General features: G+C 57.4%; 1 protein-coding gene across 1 annotated transcript in view; it reads right to left on the bottom strand.

The window, feature by feature from the left end:
- The window catches only part of LOC137312157 (rho guanine nucleotide exchange factor 11-like), a 32,369-nt gene extending 26,693 nt beyond the window's left edge, over window positions 1–5,676 (bottom strand). The window contains exon 1 of the mRNA XM_067978842.1: window positions 1,529–5,676. The gene's annotated coding sequence lies outside the window, so the exon portion shown is untranslated. The remainder of the gene's footprint in view (window positions 1–1,528) is intronic.
- Window positions 5,677–20,322: the final 14,646 nt, after the last annotated feature.

The following is a 20,322-nucleotide window of genomic DNA, read 5'->3' as shown; positions in this document are numbered from 1 at the left end:
GGGGGAGGGAGGGGGAGGGGGAGGGAGAGGGAGGGGGAGAGGGGGAGGGAGAGGGAGGGGGAGGGGGGGTAGGGAGAGGGAGGGGGAGGGGGGTAGGGAGAGGGAGGGGGAGGGGGGTAGGGAGAGGGAGGGGGAGGGGGGTAGGGAGAGGGAGGGGGAGGGGGGTAGGGAGAGGGAGGGGGAGGGGGGTAGGGAGAGGGAGGGGGGAGGGGGGTAGGGAGAGGGAGGGGGAGGGGGAGGGGGAGGGGGGAGGGGGAGGGGGGTAGGGAGGGGGAGGGGTTGGGGTGGGGGTAGGGAGGGGGAGAGGGAGGGGGAGAGGGAGGGGGAGAGGGAGGCGAAGAGCGCTCCCTCGGCACCGACCCTCCCGCGGCGCGGCGCTCCCTCGGCACCGACCCTCCCGCGGCGCGGCGCGGCGCTCCCTCGGCACGGACCCTCCCGCGGCGCGGCGCGGCGCTCCCTCGGCACCGACCCTCCCGCGGCGCGGCGCTCCCTCGGCACCGACCCTCCCGCGGCGCGGCGCTCCCTCGGCACCGACCCTCCCACGGCGCGGCGCTCCCTCGGCACCGACCCTCCGACAGTGCGGCGCTCCCTCAGTACCGACCCTCCGACAGTGCGATGCTCCCTCGGCACCGACCCTCCCACAGTGCGGCGCTCCCTCAGTACCGACCCTCCGACAGTGCGGCGCTCCCTCAGTACCGACCCTCCGACAGTGCGGCCCTCCCTCAGTACCGACCCTCCGACAGTGCGGCGCTCCCTCAGTACCGACCCTCCCACAGTGCGGTGCTCCCTCAGTACTGACCCTCCCACAGTGCAGCGCTCCCTCGGTACCGACCCTCCCACAGTGCGGCGCTCCCTCGGTACCGACCCTCCGACAGTGCGGCGCTCCCTCAGTACCGACCCCTCCGACAGTGCGGCGCTCCCTCAGTACTGACCCTCCCACAGTGCGGCGCTCCCTCAGTACCGACCCTCCGACAGTGCGGCGCTCCCTCGGTACCGACCCTCCGACAGTGCGGCGCTCCCTCAGTACCGACCCTCCGACAGTGCGGCGCTCCCTCAGTACCGACCCTCCGACAGTGCGGCGCTCCCTCAGTACCGACCCTCCGACAGTGCGGCGCTCCCTCGGTACCGACCCTCCGACAGTGCAGCGCTCCCTCAGTACCGACCCTCCCACAGTGCAGCGCTCCCTCGGCACCGACCCTCCGACAGTGCGGCGCTCCCTCAGTACCGACCCTCCCACGGCGCGGCGCTCCCTCAGTACCGACCCTCCCGCGGTGCGGCGCTCCCTCAGTACCGACCCTCCCGCGGTGCGGCGCTCCCTCGGCACCGACCCTCCCACAGTGCGGCCCTCCCACAGTGCGGCGCTCCCTCAGTACCGACCCTCCCGCGGTGCGGCGCTCCCTCGGTACTGTAACCGGGGATTGTCGGCATGGTACTAGTGCTCAAGTCTCTGGAGCACGTGAAGTTCGAGGCGAGAGAGAGCAAGTTACAAAAGAAACTAATCCCCCTGTAAACTGACACACGTCCTTACCTGTCCTCTTGTTTGGTTTGCTATGGTCGTTTTCTTGACGTTTGGTCTCAGACTTTCTTGCGAATTTCGCGTGCAAGAGGCGAGAGGGCAGTGTTTTGGGGAGTGATTTCTAAAAATGTGGGGGGGGCGGAATTTACACCTCTCGCTCGAATCCCAAAAAAAAAACAAGGATAAATATCGCAAAGGAATTAATTCACGTTTCTTGCCCAGCTGTTCGACGACCCCAGTATCTCGCTCACTCCCCCGAATCCAATAAGTTTGTCGAATCACTCCCTCCCCCAGGGTAAATCAAGCCCCGATTCTGCTTTAAGATTGCGACGAGAATTTTAATTGATGCGAGTTCATATTCCTTGTTAGAGGAAATTCCTTCTCTTCTCCTCTCTCTCTCTCTCGCTCAAAAAAGAAAGAGCCCTTCTCTCTTAATAAATTATAACTTCTAAGATTTTCTGGAAGGACTGGAGGTTTAATTATAGATTTCCATCAATATTATTTACATCAACTCCCCCCGTCCATTTCCATTGCCCTTTCCACTGCCCCCTGCTTCCTTCTCGATTTGAATTCGATTTGCAGGGGTTAATTTGGATCCCACGTTGCGGAGGGGAGTTTGAAGTCAATGCCACAGCATTTCGCCTGAATTTCGATACCGCGAAAATATACAGTGAATTCGATATCCTGGGAAGTCAAATTGGATTTCACTGGATGAATTTGATTTCCTTGAAGATGAATTCGATTTCACTGGATGAATTTGATTTCCTTGAAGCTGAATTTGATTTCACTGGGTGAATTTGATTTCACTGGATGAATTTGATTTCCTTGAGGCTGAATTCGATTTCTGAAGATGAATTTGATTTCCTTGAGGCTGAATTCGATTTCTGAAGATGAATTTGATTTCCTTGAGGCTGAATTCGATTTCTGAAGATGAATTTGATTTCCTTGAGGCTGAATTCGATTTCTGAAGATGAATTTGATTTCCTTGAGGCTGAATTCGATTTCTGAAGATGAATTTGATTTCCTTGAAGCTGAATTTGATCTCTGAAGCTGAATTTGATTTTCTTGAAGCTGAATTTGATTTCACTGGATGAATTTGATTTCCTTTAAGCTGAATTCGATTTCTGAAGATTGATTTCACTGGATGAATTTGATTTCCTTGAAGCTGAATTTGATTTCACTGGAAGCTGAATTTGATTTCCTTTAAGCTGAACTCGATTTCTGAAGATGAATTTGATTTCACTGGATGAATTTGATTTCACTGGAGCTGAATTTGATTTCACTGGATGAATTTGATTTCACTGGAGCTGAATTTGATTTCACTGGATGAATTTGATTTCACTGGAAGCTAAACTCGATTTCGTTCAATCGAAATCCAATTGTACGCAGAGGAGCTGCAATTCGACTGATTCAGATCCGATTCAGGTGCAGTTCACCAGCGTTAAGCCACGACCAAACTAGATTCTCCAATCACAATCCCAACTCCACTGGGATTAAACTTTATTTTAAACGTTACGACTCAATCCAACTTCAATTTCAAACCCCACTCACTCCCGTCCACCCCACTGCACCTTGCTTATAGTTTAAACAACTAGCACGGACATTTAAGAACAACTATGTATAACTAACCATAACTAAAAACAGCTGATTAACTTGCTGTCGCCTGGTCTGACTAATTATTACAAATTACTAGAAGTTATTAATCACCTTTCAGTGCGTATTACTGGTCAGTTCAGATTCTTTTCGGTTATTTTTTACAAATTGCGACTGGTTATTACTATCACCAATTATTACACATTTTTTTTGTAAGTTAGCACTGGTTATCATTAAATACTACTCGTTACAACCTGAGATTCCGGCTTCGTACTATTATAAGTCAACACAGATTTATTTTTAATATCCGACTGGTTATTACTACTAACAATTACCAGTTCCAACAATTTTGATTTTTTTTTTCTACAAGTTATAACGGTTATTACTAGTGACTCCTGCTTCTCAAAAATTCCAGCCGGTTATTCTTTACGATCACCAGATTTTAACAAGTTCAAACTGCTTGTTACCAATTGTGGCTTTTGTCCCCAATATGACTGAGTATTCCTATCCCTGGATACTGCTAGTTTGTCCTGGAGAGTCCTGGTGATCCCTGGCTGAGCCTAATTATCTTTGGCTACACATAGTTATCTGTTACTCCTAATTACCCCTGGTTGGCTCTCGTTACTCCCGAGTTACCCCTGGAGAGCCCTGGCTATCCCGAGTTAACCTAGAGTCCTGGTTACCTCCTGTTGGCCCCGGAGAGTCCTGGTTACCTCCTGTTGGCCCCGGAGAGTCCTGGTTATCTCTAGTTACCCCTGGACAGCCCTGACTATCCCTCGTTATCCCTGGAGAGTCCTGGCTAATTCTGATTACTCCTGGAGAGTCCTGGTTATCTCTAGTTACCTCTGGAGACTCCCGGTTATCTCTAGTCACCTCTGGAAAGACCTGGTTACTCCTGGAGAGTCCTGGTTACCTCCGGTTACTCCTGGTTACCCCTGGAGACTCCTGGCTATCTCTGGTTACCCCTGGTTAATCCTGGAGACTCCTGGCTATCTCTGGTAACCCCTGGTTAATCCTGGAGACTCCTGGTTAATCCTGGAGACTCCTGGTTAATCCTGGAGACTCCTGGCTATCTATGGTTACCCCTGGAGACTCCTGGTCACCTCTGGTTAATCCTGGAGACTCCTGGCTACCTCTGGTTAATCCTGGAGACTCCTGGTCACCTCTGGTTAATCCTGGAGACTCCTGGTCACCTCTGGTTAATCCTGGAGACTCCTGGTCACCTCTGGTTAATCCTGGAGACTCCTGGTCACCTCTGGTTAATCCTAGAGACTCCTGGTCACCTCTGGTTAATCCTGGAGACTCCTGGTCACCTCTGGTTAATCCTGGAGACTCCTGGTTAATCCTGGTCACCTCTGGTTAATCCTGGAGACTCCTGGCTACCTCTGGTTAATCCTGGAGACTCCTGGTCACCTCTGGTTAATCCTGGAGACTCCTGGTCACCTCTGGTTAATCCTAGAGACTCCTGGTCACCTCTGGTTAATCCTGGAGACTCCTGGTCACCTCTGGTTAATCCTGGAGACTCCTGGTTAATCCTGGTCACCTCTGGTTAATCCTGGAGACTCCTGGTCACCTCTGGTTAATCCTGGAGACTCCTGGTCACCTCTGGTTAATCCTGGAGACTCCTGGTTAATCCTGGTCACCTCTGGTTAATCCTGGAGACCTCTGGTTAACCCTGGAGACTCCTGGTCACCTCTGGTTAATCCTGGAGACTCCTGGTTAATCCTGGTCACCTCTGGTTAATCCTGGAGACTCCTGGTTAATCCTGGAGACTCCTGGTCACCTCTGGTTAATCCTGGTCACCTCTGGTTAATCCTGGAGACTCCTGGTCACCTCTGGTTAATCCTGGAGACTCCTGGTTAATCCTGGAGACCTCTGGTTAATCCTGGAGACCTCTGGTTAATCCTGGAGACCTCTGGTTAATCCTGGAGACTACTGGTTAATCCTGGAGACTCCTGGTCACCTCTGGTTAATCCTGGTCACCTCTGGTTAATCCTGGAGACTCCTGGTCACCTCTGGTTAATCCTGGAGACTCCTGGTTAATCCTGGTCACCTCTGGTTAATCCTGGTCACCTCTGGTTAATCCTGGAGACTCCTGGTTAATCCTGGAGACCTCTGGTTAATCCTGGAGACTCCTGGTCACCTCTGGTTAATCCTGGAGACTACTGGTTAATCCTGGTCACCTCTGGTTACCCCTGGTTAATCCTGGTTACCCCTGGTTACCCCGGGCTCTCTCCAGTCACTCGGGGAGCGCCCTGACGATCCCTCCGGTCTCTCCCGGCCCCGCGGACCCTCCTCCCCCGAGGAGCCGGGTCCGTGTCCGTGTCCGGGGCGGTGCGGGGAGGGAGAGAGAGGGAGAGAGGCCGAGGCTCCGAGTGAGGCCCAGCGGGGGAGCGGAGAGAAAGAGAGAGCGAGGCCTCGGCGCTGGCGTCCGGGGGAGGCCGAGAGGGAGGCGATCAAACCCGGGGGAGGGAAAACCCGGGGCCCGGAGTCTGAGGGAAAACCCGGGGGAGAGTCTGAGGGAAAACCCGGGGGAGAGTCTGAGGGAAAACCCGGGGCCCGGAGTCTGAGGGAAAAACCCGGGGCCCGGAGACTGAGGGAAAACCCGGGGCCCGGAGTCTGAGGGAAAAACCCGGGGCCCGGAGACTGAGGGAAAACCCGGGGCCCGGAGTCTGAGGGAAAACCCGGGGCCCGGAGTCTGAGGGAAAACCCGGGGCCCGGAGTCTGAGGGAAAACCCGGGGCCCGGAGTCTGAGGGAAAACCCGGGGCCCGGAGTCTGAGGGAAAAACCCGGGGCCCGGAGACTGAGGGAAAACCCGGGGCCCGGAGTCTGAGGGAAAAACCCGGGGCCCGGAGACTGAGGGAAAACCCGGGGCCCGGAGTCTGAGGGAAAACCCGGGGCCCGGAGTCTGAGGGAAAACCCGGGGCCCGGAGTCTGAGGGAAAACCCGGGGCCCGGAGTCTGAGGAAAACCCGGGGCCCGGAGTCTGAGGGAAAACCCGGGGCCCGGAGTCTGAGGGAAAACCCGGGGCCCTGAGTCTGAGGGAAAACCCGGGGCCCGGAGTCTGAGGGAAAACCCGGGGCCCGGAGTCTGAGGGAAACACCCGGGGCCCGGAGTCTGAGGGAAAACCCGGGGCCCGGAGTCTGAGGGAAAACCCGGGGAGAGTCTGAGGGAAAACCCGGGGCCCGGAGTCTGAGGGAAAACCCGGGGCCCGGAGTCTGAGGGAAAACCCGGGGCCCGGAGTCTGAGGGAAACACCCGGGGCCCGGAGTCTGAGGGGAAACCCGGGGCCCGGAGTCTGAGGGAAAACCCGGGGCCCGGAGTCTGAGGGAAAACCCGGGGCCCGGAGTCTGAGGGAAAACCCGGGGCCCGGAGTCTGAGGGAAAACCCGGGGCCCGGAGTCTGAGGGAAAACCCGGGGCCCGGAGACTGAGGGAAAACCCGGGGCCCGGAGTCTGAGGGAAAACCCGGGGCCCGGAGTCTGAGGGAAAACCCGGGGGAGAGTCTGAGGGAAAACCCGGGGCCCGGAGTCTGAGGGAAAACCCGGGGCCCGGAGTCTGAGGGAAAACCCGGGGCCCGGAGTCTGAGGGAAAACCCGGGGCCCGGAGTCTGAGGGAAAACCCGGGGCCCGGAGTCTGAGGGAAAACCCGGGGCCCGGAGTCTGAGGGAAAACCCGGGGCCCGGAGCCTGAGGGAAAACCCGGGGCCCGGAGTCTGAGGGAAAACCCGGGGCCCGGAGTCTGAGGGAAAACCCGGGGCCCGGAGTCTGAGGGAAAACCCGGGGCCCGGAGTCTGAGGGAAAACCCGGGGCCCGGAGCCTGAGGGAAAACCCGGGGCCCGGAGTCTGAGGGAAAACCCGGGGCCCGGAGTCTGAGGGAAAACACGGGGGAGACTGGCTGGAGGAGGTTGCAGAGATCTGGGAGGGTCGGAGGGGCTGGAGGAGGTTACAGAGATCTGGGAGGGTCGGAGGGGCTGGAGGAGGTTACGGAGATCTGGGAGGGTCGGAGGGGCTGGGGGAGGTTACAGAGATCTGGGAGGGTCGGAGGGGCTGGAGGAGGTTACAGAGATCTGGGAGGGTCGGAGGGGCTGGAGGAGGTTACAGAGATCTGGGAGGGTCGGAGGGGCTGGAGGAGGTTACAGAGATCTGGGAGGGTCGGAGGGGCTGGAGGAGGTTACAGAGATCTGGGAGGGTCGGAGGGGCTGGTGGAGGTGACGGAGATCTGGGAGGGTCGGAGGGGCTGGTGGAGGTTACAGAGATCTGGGAGGGTCGGAGGGGCTGGAGGAGGTTACAGAGATCTGGGAGGGTCGGAGGGGCTGGAGGAGGTTACAGAGATCTGGGAGGGTCGGACGGGCTGGAGGAGGTTACGGAGATCTGGGAGGGTTTGAGGGGCTGGAGGGGGTGACGGAGATCTGGGAGGGTCGGAGGGGCTGGAGGAGGTTACAGAGATCTGGGAGGGTCGGATGGGCTGGAGGAGGTTACAGAGTTCTGGGAGGGTCGGAGGGGCTGGAGTAGGTTACAGAGATGTGGGAGGGTCGGAGGGGCTGGTGGAGGTTACAGAGATCTGGGAGGGTCGGAGGGGCTGGTGGAGGTTACAGAGATCTGGGAGGGTCGGAGGGGCTGGAGGAGGTTACAGAGATCTGGGAAGGTCGGAGGGGCTGGAGGAGGTTACAGAGATCTGGGAGGGTCGGAGGGGCTGGAGGAGGTTACAGAGATCTGGGAAGTTCGGAGGGGCTGGAGGAGGTTGCAGAGATCTGGGAGCGTCGGAGGGGCTGGAGATAGTTGCAGAGATCTGGCAGGGTCGGAGTGGCTGGAGGAGGGTACAGAGATCTGACAGGTTCGGAGGGGCTGGAGGAGGTTACAGAGATCTGGGAAGGTCGGAGGGGCTGGAGGAGGTTACAGAGATCTGGGAGGGTTGGAGGGGCTGGAGGGGGTTACAGAGATCTGGGAGCGTCGGAGGGGCTGGAGGAGGTTACAGAGATCTGGGAAGGTCGGAGGGGCTGGAGGAGGTTACAGAGATCTGGGAAGGTCGGAGGGGCTGGAGGAGGTTACAGAGATCTGGGAAGGTCGGAGGGGCTGGAGGAGCTTACAGAGATCTGGGAGGGTCGGAGGAGCTGGAGTAGGGTAAGAGAGAGCAGGGAGGGTCGGAGGAGCTGGTGGAGGTTACAGAGATCTGGGAGGGTCGGAGGGGCTGGAGTAGGGTAAGAGAGAGCAGGGAGGGTCGGAGGAGCTGGTGGAGGTTACAGAGATCTGGGAGGGTCGGAGGGGCAGGTAGAGGTTACAGAGATCTGGGAGGGTCGGAGGGGCTGGAGGAGGTAACAGAGATCTGGGAGGGTCGGAGAGGCTGGTGGAGGTTACGGAGAGGCTGGTGGAGGTTACAGAGATCTGGGAAGGTCAGAGGGGATGGAGGAGGTTACAGAGATGTAGGAGGTTCGGAGGGGCTGGTGGAGGTAACAGAGATCTGGGAGGGTTTGAGGGGCTGGAGGGGGTTACGGAGATCTGGGAGGGTCGGAGGGGCTGGAGGAGGTTACACGGATCTGGGAAGGTCAGAGGGGCTGGAGGAGGTTACAGAGATGTGGGAGGTTCGGAGGGGCTGGAGGAGGTTACAGAGATCTGAGAGGGTCGGAGGGGCTGGTGGAGGTTACAGAGATCTGGGAGGGTCGGAGGAGCTGGTGGAGGTTACACAGATCTGGGAGGGTCGGAGGAGGTTACAGAGATGTGGGGGGGGTCGGAGGGGCTGGAGGAGGTTGCAGAGATCAGGGAGGGTCGGAGGGGCTGGAGGAGGGTTACAGGGATCTGGGAAGGTCAGAGGGGCTGGAGGAGGTTACAGAGATCTGGGAGGGTCGGAGGGGCTGGAGGAGGGTTACAGAGATCTGGGAGGGTCGGACGGGCTGGAGGAGGTTACGGAGATCTGGGAGGGTTTGAGGGGCTGGAGGGGGTTACGTAGATCTGGGAGGGTCGGAGGGGCTGGAGGAGGTTACTGAGATCTGGGGGGGGGTCGGAGGGGCTGGAGGAGGTTACAGAGATCTGGGAGGGTCGGAGGGGCTGGTGGAGGTTACAGAGATCTGTGAGGGTCGGAGGGGCTGGAGGAGGTTACAGAGATCTGTGAGGGTCGGAGAGGCTGGTGGAGGTTACAGAGATCTGTGAGGGTCGGAGAGGCTGGTGGAGGTTACCGATGTCTGGGAGGGTCGGAGGGGCTGGAGGAGATTACAGAGATCTGGGAGGGTCGGAGGGGCTGGAGGAGATTACAGAGATCTGGGAGGGTCGGAGGGGCTGGAGGAGAGTACAGAGATCTGGGAGGGTCGGAGGGGCTGGAGGAGGTTACAGAGATCAGGGAGGGTCGGAGGAGCTGGAGTAGGGTAAGAGAGATCAGGGAGGGTCGGAGGAGCTGGTGGAGGTTACAGAGATCTGGGAGGGTCGGAGGGGGTTACAGAGATCTGGGAGGGTCGGAGGGGCTGGAGATGGTTGCAGAGATCTGGGAGGGTTGGAGTGGCTGGAGGAGGTTACTGAGATCTGGGGGGGGGTCGGAGGGGCCGGAGGAGGTTACAGAGATCTGGGAGGGTCGGAGGGGCTGGAGGAGGTTACAGAGATCTGGGAGGGTCGGAGGGGCTGGAGGAGGTTACAGAGATCTGGGAGGGTCGGAGGGGCTGGAGGAGGTTACAGAGATCTGTGAGGGTCGGCGAGGCTGGTGGAGGTTACAGAGATCTGGGAGGGTTTGAGGGGCTGGAGGTGGTTACCGATGTCTGGGAGGGTCGGAGGGGCTGGTGGAGATTACAGAGATCTGGGAGGGTCGGAGGGGCTGGAGGAGGTTACAGAGATCTGGGAGGGTCGGAGGGGCTGGAGGAGGTTACAGAGATCTGGGAGGGTCGGAGGGGCTGGAGGAGGTTACAGAGATCTGGGAGGGTCGGATGGGCTGGAGGAGGTGACAGAGATCTGGGAGGGTCGGAGCGGCTGGAGGAGGTTGCAGAGATCTGGGAGGGTCGGAGGGGCTGGAGGAGGTTGCAGAGATCTGGGAGGGTCGGAGGGGCTGGAGGAGGTTGCAGAGATCTGGGAGGGTCGGAGGGGCTGGAGGAGGTTGCAGAGATCTGGGAGGGTCGGACGGGCTGGAGGAGGTTACGGAGATCTGGGAGGGTTTGAGGGGCTGGAGGAGGGTTACAGAGATCTGGGAGGGTCGGAGGGGCTGGAGGAGGTTGCAGAGATCTGGGAAAGACAGAGGGGCTGAAGGAGGTTATAGAGATGTGGGAGGGTCGGAGGGTCTGGAGGAGGTTACAGAGATCTGGGAGGGTCGGAGGGGCTGGAGGAGGTTGCAGAGATCTGGGAGGGTCGGAGGGGCTGGAGGAGGTTGCAGAGATCTGGGAGGGTCGGAGGGGCTGGAGGAGGTTGCAGAGATCTGGGAGGGGCTGGAGGAGGTTGCAGAGATCTGGGAAAGAGAGAGGGGCTGGAGGGGGTTACAGAGATCTGGGAAAGACAGAGGGGCTGAAGGAGGTTACAGAGATCTGGGAGGGTCGGAGGGTCTGGAGGAGGTTACAGAGATCTGGGAGGGTCGGAGGGGCTGGAGGAGGTTGCAGAGATCTGGGAGGGTCGGACGGGCTGGAGGAGGTTACGGAGATCTGGGAGGGTTTGAGGGGCTGGAGGGGTTTACGGAGATCTGGGAGGGTCGGAGGGGCTGGAGGAGGGTGCAGAGATCTGGGAGGGTCGGAGGGGCTGGAAGAGGTTGCAGAGATCTGGGAGGGTCGGAGGGGCTGGAGGAGGTTACAGAGATCTGGGAGGGTCGGTGGAGCTGGAGGAGGGTTACAGAGTTCTGGGAAGGTCGGTGGGGCTGGAGGAGGGTTGCAGAGATCTGGCAGGGTCGGAGGGGCTGGAGATGGTTGCAGAGATCTGGGAGGGTCGGAGTGGCTGGAGGAGGGTACAGAGATCTGGGAGGGTCGGAGGGGCTGGAGGAGGGTACAGAGATCTGGCAGGGTCGGAGGGGCTGTTGGAGGTTACAGAAATCTGGGAGGGTCGGAGGGGCTGGTAGAGGTTACAGAGATCTGGGAGGGTCAGAGGGGCTGGACGAGGTTACAGAGACCTGGAAGGGTCGGAGGGGCTGGAGGAGGTTACAGAGATCTGGGAGGGTCGGAGGGGCTGGATGAGGTTACAGAGATCTGGGAGGGTCGGAGGGGCTGGACGAGGTTACAGAGACCTGGAAGGGTCGGAGGGGCTGGAGGAGGTTACAGAGATCTGGGAGGGTCGGAGGGGCTGGATGAGGTTACAGAGATCTGGGAGGGTCGGAGGGGCTGGAGGACGTTCCAGAGATCAGGGAGGGTCGGAGGGGCTGGAGGAGGTTACAGAGATCTGGGTGAGTCGGAGGGTCTGGAGGAGGTTACAGAGATCTGGGTGAGTCGGAGGGTCTGGAGGAGGTTACAGAGATCTGGGAAGGTCGGAGGGGCTGGTGGAGGTTTCAGAGATCTGGGAGGGTCGGAGGGGCTGGAGGAGGTTACAGAGATCTGGGTGAGTCGGAGGGTCTGGAGGAGGTTACAGAGATCTGGGAAGGTCGGAGGTGCTGGAGGAGGTTGCAGAGATCTGGGAGGGTCGGAGGGGCTGGTGGACGTTACAGAGATCTGGGAGGGTCAGAGAGGCTGGAGGAAGTTACAGAGATCTGGGAGGGTCGGAAGGGCTGCAGGAGGTTACAGAGATCTGGGAGGGTCAGAGAGGCTGGAGGAAGTTACAGAGATCTGGGAGGGTCGGAGGGGCTGGAGGAGGCTACAGAGATCTGGGAAGGTCGGAGGGGCTGGAGGAGGTTACAGAGATGTAGGAGGTTCGGAGGTGCTGGTGGAGGTAACAGAGATCTGGGAGGGTTTGAGGGGCTGGAGGGGGTTACGGAGATCTGGGAGGGTCGGAGGGGCTGGAGGAGGTTACACGGATCTGGGAAGGTCAGAGGGGCTGGAGGAGGTTACAGAGATCTGGGAGGTTCGGAGGGGCTGGAGGAGGTTACAGATATCTGAGAGGGTCGGAGGGGCTGGTGCAGGTTACAGAGATCTGGGAGGGTCGGAGGAGCTGGTGGAGGTTACAGAGATCTGGGAGGGTCGGAGGGGCTGGAGGAGGTTACAGGCATCTGGGAGGGTCAGAGGGGCTGGTGGAGGTTACAGAGATCTGGGAGGGTCAGAGGGGCTGGTGGAGGTTACAGAGATCTGGGAGGGTCAGAGGGGCTGGAGGAGGTTACAGGGATCTGGGAGGGTCGGAGGGGCTGGTGGCGGTTACAGAAATCTGGGAGGGTCAGAGGGGCTGGAGGAGATTACAGAGATCTGGGAGGGTCGGACGGGCTGGAGGAGGTTACAGAGATCTGGGAGGGTTTGATGGGCTGGAGGGGGTTACGGAGATCTGGGAGGGTCGGACGGGCTGGAGGAGGTTACAGAGATCTGGGAGGGTTTGATGGGCTGGAGGGGGTTACGGAGATCTGGGAGGGTCGGACGGGCTGGAGGAGGTTACGGAGATCTGGGAGGGTTTGAGGGGCTGGAGGGGGTTACGGAGATCTGGGAGGGTCGGAGGGGCTGGAGGAGGGTGCAGAGATCTGGGTGGGTCGGAGGGGCTGGAGGAGGTTGCAGAGATCTGGGAGGGTCGGAGGGGCTGGACGAGGTTACAGAGATCTGGGAGGGTCGGAGGGGCTGGAGGAGGTTGCAGAGATCTGGTAGGGTTTGAAGGACTGGAGGGAGTTACAGATATCTGGGAGGGTCGGAGGGGCTGGAGGAGGTTGCAGACATCTGGGAGGGTCGGAGGGCCTGGAAGAGGTTACAGAGATCTGGGAGGGTTTGAGGGGATGGAGGACGTTACAGAAATCTGGGAGGGTCGGAGGGGCTGGAGGAGGTTACAGAGATCTGGGAGGGTCGGTGGAGCTGGAGATGGTTGCAGAGATCTGGGAGGGTCGGAGTGGCTGGAGGAGGGTACAGAGATCTGGGAGTGTTTGCGGGGATGGAGGAGGTTACAGAGATCTGGGAGGGTCGGAGGGGCTGGACGAGGTTACAGAGATCTGGGAGGGTCGGAGGGGCTGGAGATGGTTGCAGAGATCTGGGAGGGTCGGAGTGGCTGGAGGAGGGTACAGAGATCTGGGAGGGTCGGAGGGGCTGGAGGAGGTTACAGAGATCTGGGAGGGTCGGCGGGGCTGGTGGAGGTTACAGAGATCTGGGAGGGTCGGAGGGGCTGGACGAGGTTACAGAGACCTGGAAGGGTCGGAGGGGCTGGATGAGTTTACAGAGATCTGGGAGGGTCGGAGGGGCTGGAGGAGGTTACAGAGATCTGGGAGGGTCGGAGGGACTGGAGGAGGTTACAGAGATCTGGGAGGGTCGGAGGGGCTGGACGAGGGTACAGAGATCTGGGAGGGTCGGAGGTGCTGGAGGAGGTTACAGAGATCTGGGAGGGGCTGGAGGAGGTTACGGAGATCTGGGAGGGTCGGAGGGGCTGGAGGAGGTTACGGAGATCTGGGAGGGGCTGGAGGAGGTTACGGAGATCTGGGAGGGGCTGGAGGAGGTTACGGAGATCTGAGAGGGGCTGGAGGAGGTTACAGAGATCTGAGAGGGGCTGGAGGAGGTTACAGAGATCTGGGAGGGGCTGGAGGAGGTTACGGAGATCTGGGAGGGGCTGGAGGAGGTTACGGAGATCTGGGAGGGGCTGGAGGAGGTTACGGAGATCTGGGAGGGGCTGGAGGAGGTTACGGAGATCTGAGAGGGGCTGGAGGAGGTTACAGAGATCTGGGAGGGGCTGGAGGAGGTTACGGAGATCTGGGAGGGGCTGGAGGAGGTTACGGAGATCTGGGAGGGGCTGGAGGAGGTTACGGAGATCTGGGAGGGGCTGGAGGAGGTTACGGAGATCTGGGAGGGGCTGGAGGAGGTTACGGAGATCTGGGAGGGGCTGGAGGAGGTTACAGAGATCTGGGAGGGGCTGGAGGAGGTTACGGAGATCTGGCAGGGTCGGAGGAGGGTTACAGAAATAGGTAGAGGGGGTCGAGGGGCCATGGAAGTGATTTAAAAACAAGGATGAGTATTATTTTAAATCCCGGACCGGGAGCCAATGTCCGTCCAGCGAGGGCAGGCGGTGTGATGAACGGGACGAGCTGTTTTACGGGAGGTGGGGGTCGGGGGTGTGGGCGAGGGATCGGACGGGTGGTCAGAAGCTGAGCTCAGGGTAAGATTCCGGAGGGAGAGGTTGCGGACGGTCTGGTCGATCCTCAGACAGGGAGCGGGGAGAGGGACGGAGTCGGAGGCTGGGACACGGAGTTTGTGCAATGGTTTTGGTCGTCCCAAGGTTCAATTCTGAATCCATTCCTGAATCTCTCGTCTCCACCACTGACCTCCACCTTCGTATAACCGCCCGTCTCCTCCCCCTGCCTCAGCTCGTCTGCTGCTGAAACCCTCGTCCGTCTCCTTTGTCCCCTCCGGACTCCGCGATTCCCAACGCTCTCCCACCTTGCAGGCTCAGTAACCATCAGCTCATCCAAAAACTCTGCTGGTCCCGTCTCCTCAGTCCCGTTCATCGCACCCCCCCGCCCTCGCTCGACCCACATTGGCTCCCGCTCCGGGAACGCCTCGATTTTTAACAAAAATTCTCATCCTTGTTTTCAAATCCCCTCCGTGGCCCCTCGTCCCCCCTCTCCCTATCTCCGTAACCTCCTCCAACCCTCCCAGATCTCCGTAACCTCCTCCAACCCTCCCAGAGCTCTGTAACCCTCCTCCAAACCTCCCAGATCTCTGTAACCCTCCTCCAGCTCCTCCACCCTCCCAGATCTCTGTAACCTCCTCCAGCCACTCCGACCCTCCCAGATCTCTGTGACCTCCTCCAGCCCCTCCGACCCTCCCAGATCTCTGTAACCTCCTCCAGCCCCTCCGACCCTCCCAGATCTCTGTAACCTCCTCCAGCCCCTCCGACCCTCCCAGATCTCTGTAACCTCCTCCAGCCCCTCCGACCCTCCCAGATCTCTGTAACCCTCCTCCACCCTCCCAGATCTCCGTAACCCTCCTCCAACCCTCCCAGATCTCTGTAACCCTCCTCCGACCCTCCCAGATCTCTGTAACCTCCTCAAACCCTCCCAGATCTCTGTAACCCTCCTCCAACCCTCCCAGATCTCTGTAACCTCCTCCAACCCTCCCAGATCTCTGTAACCCTCCTCCAACCCTCCCAGATCTCTGTAACCTCCTCCAACCCTCCCAGATCTCTGTAACCCTCCTCCAACCCTCCCAGATCTCTGTGACCCTCCTCCAACCCTCCCAGAGCTCTGTAACCCTCCTCCATCCCCTCCCAGATCTCTGTAACCCTCCTCCAGCTCCTCCACCCTCCCAGATCTCCGTAATCCTCCTCCAACCCTCCCAGATCTCTGTAACCTCCTCCAGCCACTCCGACCCTCCCAGATCTCTGTGACCTCCTCCAGCCCCTCCGACACTCCCAGTTCTCTGTAACCCTCCTCCAGCTCCTCCACCCTCCCAGATCTCTGTAACCCTCCTCCGGCCCTCCCAGATCTCTGTAACCCTCCTCCAACCCTCCCAGATCTCTGTAACCTCTCCAACCCTCCCAGATCTCTGTAACCCTCCTCCAACCCTCCCAGATCTCTGTAACCCTCCTCCAGCCCCTCCCAGATCTCTGGAACCCTCCTCCAGCCCCTCCCAGATCTCTGTAACCCTCCTCCAGCCCCTCCCAGATCTCTGTAACCCTCCTCCAGCCCCTCCCAGATCTCTGTAACCCTCCTCCAGCCCCTCCCAGATCTCTGTGACCCTCCTCCAGCCCCTCCGACCCTCCCAGATCTCTCCAACCTCCTCCAACCCTCCCAGACCTCTGCGCTCCTCCAATTCTGGCCTCTTGCCCATCTCCCCCGATTCCCATCGCTCCACCATTGGCGGCCGTGCCTTCAGCTGCCTGGGGCCTCTGTGCTCTGGAATTCCCTCCCTAAACCTCTCCGCCTCTCTCTCTCCTCCTTTAAGACACTCCTTAAAACCTCCCTCTTAGGCCAGGTGACCCAAAAAACGTGGCCTGGTGTCAAATTTTGTCTGATTTCTCCTCCTGTGAAGTTTTACTATGTTGAAGGAGTTGGATAAATGCAAGATGTGGTCATTGGTGGTTGGGGAAGCAGCCCGACCACAAGTGGGGGAAATGGAGACATGGAGTCAGGGAAAACCCGGAATCACCAGGAAATGGACTTCCTTTCATTCATTTTTGGGGATTTGGGTGGCGCTGGCGAGGCCGGCATTTATTGCCCATCCCGAATTGCCCCTTGAGAAGGTGGTGGTGAGCCGCCTTCTTGAACAACTGAGTGGCTCGCTGGGCCATTTCAGGGAGCGATTAAGAATTGACCACATTGCTGTGGGTCTGGAGTCACATAGAGGCCCAGACCGGGTAAGGACGGCAGGTTTCCTTCCCCCAAAGGGACGTTTAGGGGGTTTTAACAACAATCCCGGGCTACTGCATACAGTTTTGGTGTCCATACTTAAGAAAAGACATACTTGCTCTCGAGGCAGTACAAAGAAGGTTCACTCGGTTAATCCCGGGGATGAGGGGGTGGACATATGAGGAGAGGTTGAGTAGATTGGGACTCGACTCATTGGAGTTCAGAAGAATGAGAGGCGATCTTATTGAAACATATAAGATTGTGAAGGGGCTTGATCGGGTGGATGCGGTAAGGATGTTCCCAAGGATGGGTGAAACTAGAACGAGGGGGCATAATCTTAGAATAAGGGGCTGCTCTTTCAAAACTGAGATGAGGAGAAACTTCTTCACTCAGAGGGTGGTAGGTCTGTGGAATTTGCTGCCCCAGGAAGCTGTGGAAGCTACATCATTAAATAAATTTAAAACAGAAATAGACAGTTTCCTCGAAGTAAAGGGAATTAGGGGTTACGGGGAGCGGGCAGGAAATTGGACATGAATTTAGATTTGAGGTTAGGATCAGATCGGCCATGATCTTATTGAATGGCGGAGCAGGCTCGAGGGGCCGATTGGCCAACTCCTGGCTCCTATTTCTTATGTTCTTACAAATCGAGGTATCGAGTCCAAAAGCAAGGAAGTCATGATGAACCTTTTATAAAACACTGGTGCGGCCACAACTGGAGGATTCAGTCCGGATCAGGGCACCGCACTTTGGGGGAAAGATGTGACGGCCTGAGAGAGGGTGCGGGAGAGATTGACCAGAATGGTTCCAGGGATGAGGGACCTCAGTTACGGGGAGAGACTGGAGAAGCTGGGGTTGTTCTCCTGGGAACAGAGACGGTCGCGGGGAGATTTGATCGAGGCGATCGAGATCAGGAAGGGTCTGGACGAGAGCAGAGAGAGAGAGAAAAACTGTTCCCATTGGGGGAAGGGTCGGGAACCAGAGGAGACAGTTTTAAGGTGATTGGTGAAAGAACCAGAGGGTGAGATGAGGAGAAACCTTTCTCCCCACAGCGAGTGATTCGGATCTGGAATTCACTGCCCGAGGGGGTGGGAGAGGCAGATTCAATCATGGCCTTCAAAAGGGAACTGGATAAACTCTTAAGAACATAAGAACATAAGAAATTGGAGCAGGAGTAGGCCAATCGGCCCCTCGAGCCTGCTCCGCCATTCAATAAGATCATGGCTGATCTGATCCCAACCACAAATCTAAAGAACACAAGAAGTCGGAGCAGGACCCGGCCACTCAGCCCCTGGGCCCTCTCCGCCACCCACAGGGCATTGACCGATCTGAACTCAGCTTCATGTCCAATTTCCTGCCCGCTCCCCATAACCCCTAATTCCCTTTACTTCTAGGAAACTGTCTATTTCTGTTTTAAATTTATTTAATGATGTAGCTTCCACAGCTTCCTGGGGCAGCAAATTCCACAGACCTACCACCCTCTGAGTGAAGAAGTTTCTCCTCATCTCAGTTTTGAAAGAGCAGCCCCTTATTCTCAGATTATGCCCCCTAGTTCTAGTTTCACCCATCCTTGGGAACATCCTTACCGCATCCACCCGATCAAGCCCCTTCACAATCTCATATGTTTCAATAAGATCGCCTCTCATTCTTCTGAACTCCAATGAGTAGAGTCCCAATCTACTCAACCTCTCCTCATATGTCCGCCCCCTCATCCCCGGGATTAACCGAGTGAACCTTCTTTGTACTGCCTCGAGAGCAAGTATGTCTTTTCTTAAGTATGGAGACCAAAACTGTATGCAGTATTCCAGGTGCGGTCTCACCAATACCTTATATAACTGCAGCAATACCTCCCTGTTTTTATATTCTATCCCCCGAGCAATAAAAGCCAACATTGCGTTGGCCTTCTTGATCACCTGCTCCACCTGCATACTAACTTTTTGATTTTCTTGCACGAGGACCCCCAGATCCCTTTGTACTGCAGTACTTTCCAGTCTCTCGCCATTAAGAAAATAACTTGCTCTCTGATTTTTCCTGCCAAAGTGCACAACCTCACATTTTCCAATAAGGGAAAAAATGTGCAGGGGAAAGGGCGGGGGAGTGGGACTCGCCGGATCGCTCTCGCAGAGAGCTGGCAGGGACTCGAGGGGCCGAGCGGCCTCCTTCCCTGCTGTGACCTTTCAATGGTTCTCCACACTGCCACAGTGAGAATCATACTCATGTTGTCTGGAATATTTCTCCTCAGTAATATAACCACTCCTGTAATCACACCCCATCCAGAAGGGAACAGAGAGAGAGAGAGAGTAGACCTGGAGTCAGATAACTGGGCAAACACGGACTGGAGTCGGGGACTGAAAAGAGAGGGGGAAACCAGAGTGAAGCTGGGTTAGGAGCAAAAATGGGACTGGAGTATTTAACCCGTGCTGTACCTGCCCTGGGAGTGTTTGATGGGACAGTGTGGAGGGAGCTTCACTCTGTATCTAACCCTGTACCTGCCCTGGGAGTGTTTGACGGGACAGTGTGGAGGGAGCTTTACTCTGAATCTAACCTTGTCCCTGCCCTGGGAGTGTTTGATGGGACAGTGTAGAGGGAGCTTTACTCTGTATCTAACCCTGTACCTGACCCTGGGAGTGTTTGATGGGACAGTGTAGAGGGAGCTTTACTCTGTATCTAACCCTGTACCTGCCCTGGGAGTGTTTGATGGGACAGTGCAGAGGGAGCTTTACTCTGTATCTAACCCTGTACCTGCCCTGGGAGTGTTTGACGGGACAGTGTGGAGGGAGCTTCACTCTGTATCTAACCCTGTACCTGCCCTGGGAGTGTTTGATGGGACAGTGTAGAGGGAGCTTTACTCTGTATCTAATCCTGTACCTGCCCTGGGAGTGTTTGATGGGACAGTGTAGAGGGAGCTTTACTCTGTATCTAACCCTGTACCTGCCCTGGGAGTGTTTGACGGGACAGTGTGGAGGGAGCTTCACTCTGTATCTCACCCTGTACCTGCCCTGGGAGTGTTTGACGGGACAGTGTGGAGGGAGCTTTACTCTGAATCTAACCTTGTCCCTGCCCTGGGAGTGTTTGATGGGACAGTGTAGAGGGAGCTTTACTCTGTATCTAACCCTGTACCTGACCCTGGGAGTGTTTGATGGGACAGTGTAGAGGGAGCTTTACTCTGTATCTAACCCTGTACCTGACCCTGGGAGTGTTTGATGGGACAGTGTAGAGGGAGCTTTACTCTGTATCTAACCCTGTACCTGCCCTGGGAGTGTTTGATGGGACAGTGCAGAGGGAGCTTTACTCTGTATCTAACCCTGTACCTGCCCTGGGAGTGTTTGACGGGACAGTGTGGAGGGAGCTTCACTCTGTATCTAACCCTGTACCTGCCCTGGGAGTGTTTGATGGGACAGTGTAGAGGGAGCTTTACTCTGTATCTAATCCTGTACCTGCCCTGGGAATGTTTGATGGGACAGTGTAGAGGGAGCTTTACTCTGTATCTAACCCTGTACCTGCCCTGGGAGTGTTTGATGGGACAGTGTAGAGGGAGCTTTACTCTGTATCTAACCCTGTACCTGCCCTGGGAGTGTTTGATGGGACAGTGTAGAGGGAGCTTTACTCTGTATCTAACCCTGTACCTGCCCTGGGAGTGTTTGATGGGACAGTGTAGAGGGAGCTTTACTCTGTATCTAACCCTGTACCTGCCCTGGGAGTGTTTGATGGGACAGTGCAGAGGGAGCTTTACACTGTATCTAAACCTGCCCCTGCCCCTGGGAGCGATTTACATATGAACCTAAGAAATACGAGCAGGATTAGGCCATTCGGCCCCTCGAGCCTGCTCCACCATCCAATGGCTGATCTTCGACCTCAACTCCACTTTCCCGCC

The sequence above is a fragment of the Heptranchias perlo genome, unplaced genomic scaffold (assembly GCF_035084215.1).
Source record: "Heptranchias perlo isolate sHepPer1 unplaced genomic scaffold, sHepPer1.hap1 HAP1_SCAFFOLD_400, whole genome shotgun sequence".
Taxonomy (NCBI): Eukaryota; Metazoa; Chordata; class Chondrichthyes; order Hexanchiformes; family Hexanchidae; genus Heptranchias; species Heptranchias perlo.
Note: the sequence above shows the minus strand (reverse complement) of the source record. Positions and strands in the feature narration are given on the sequence as shown.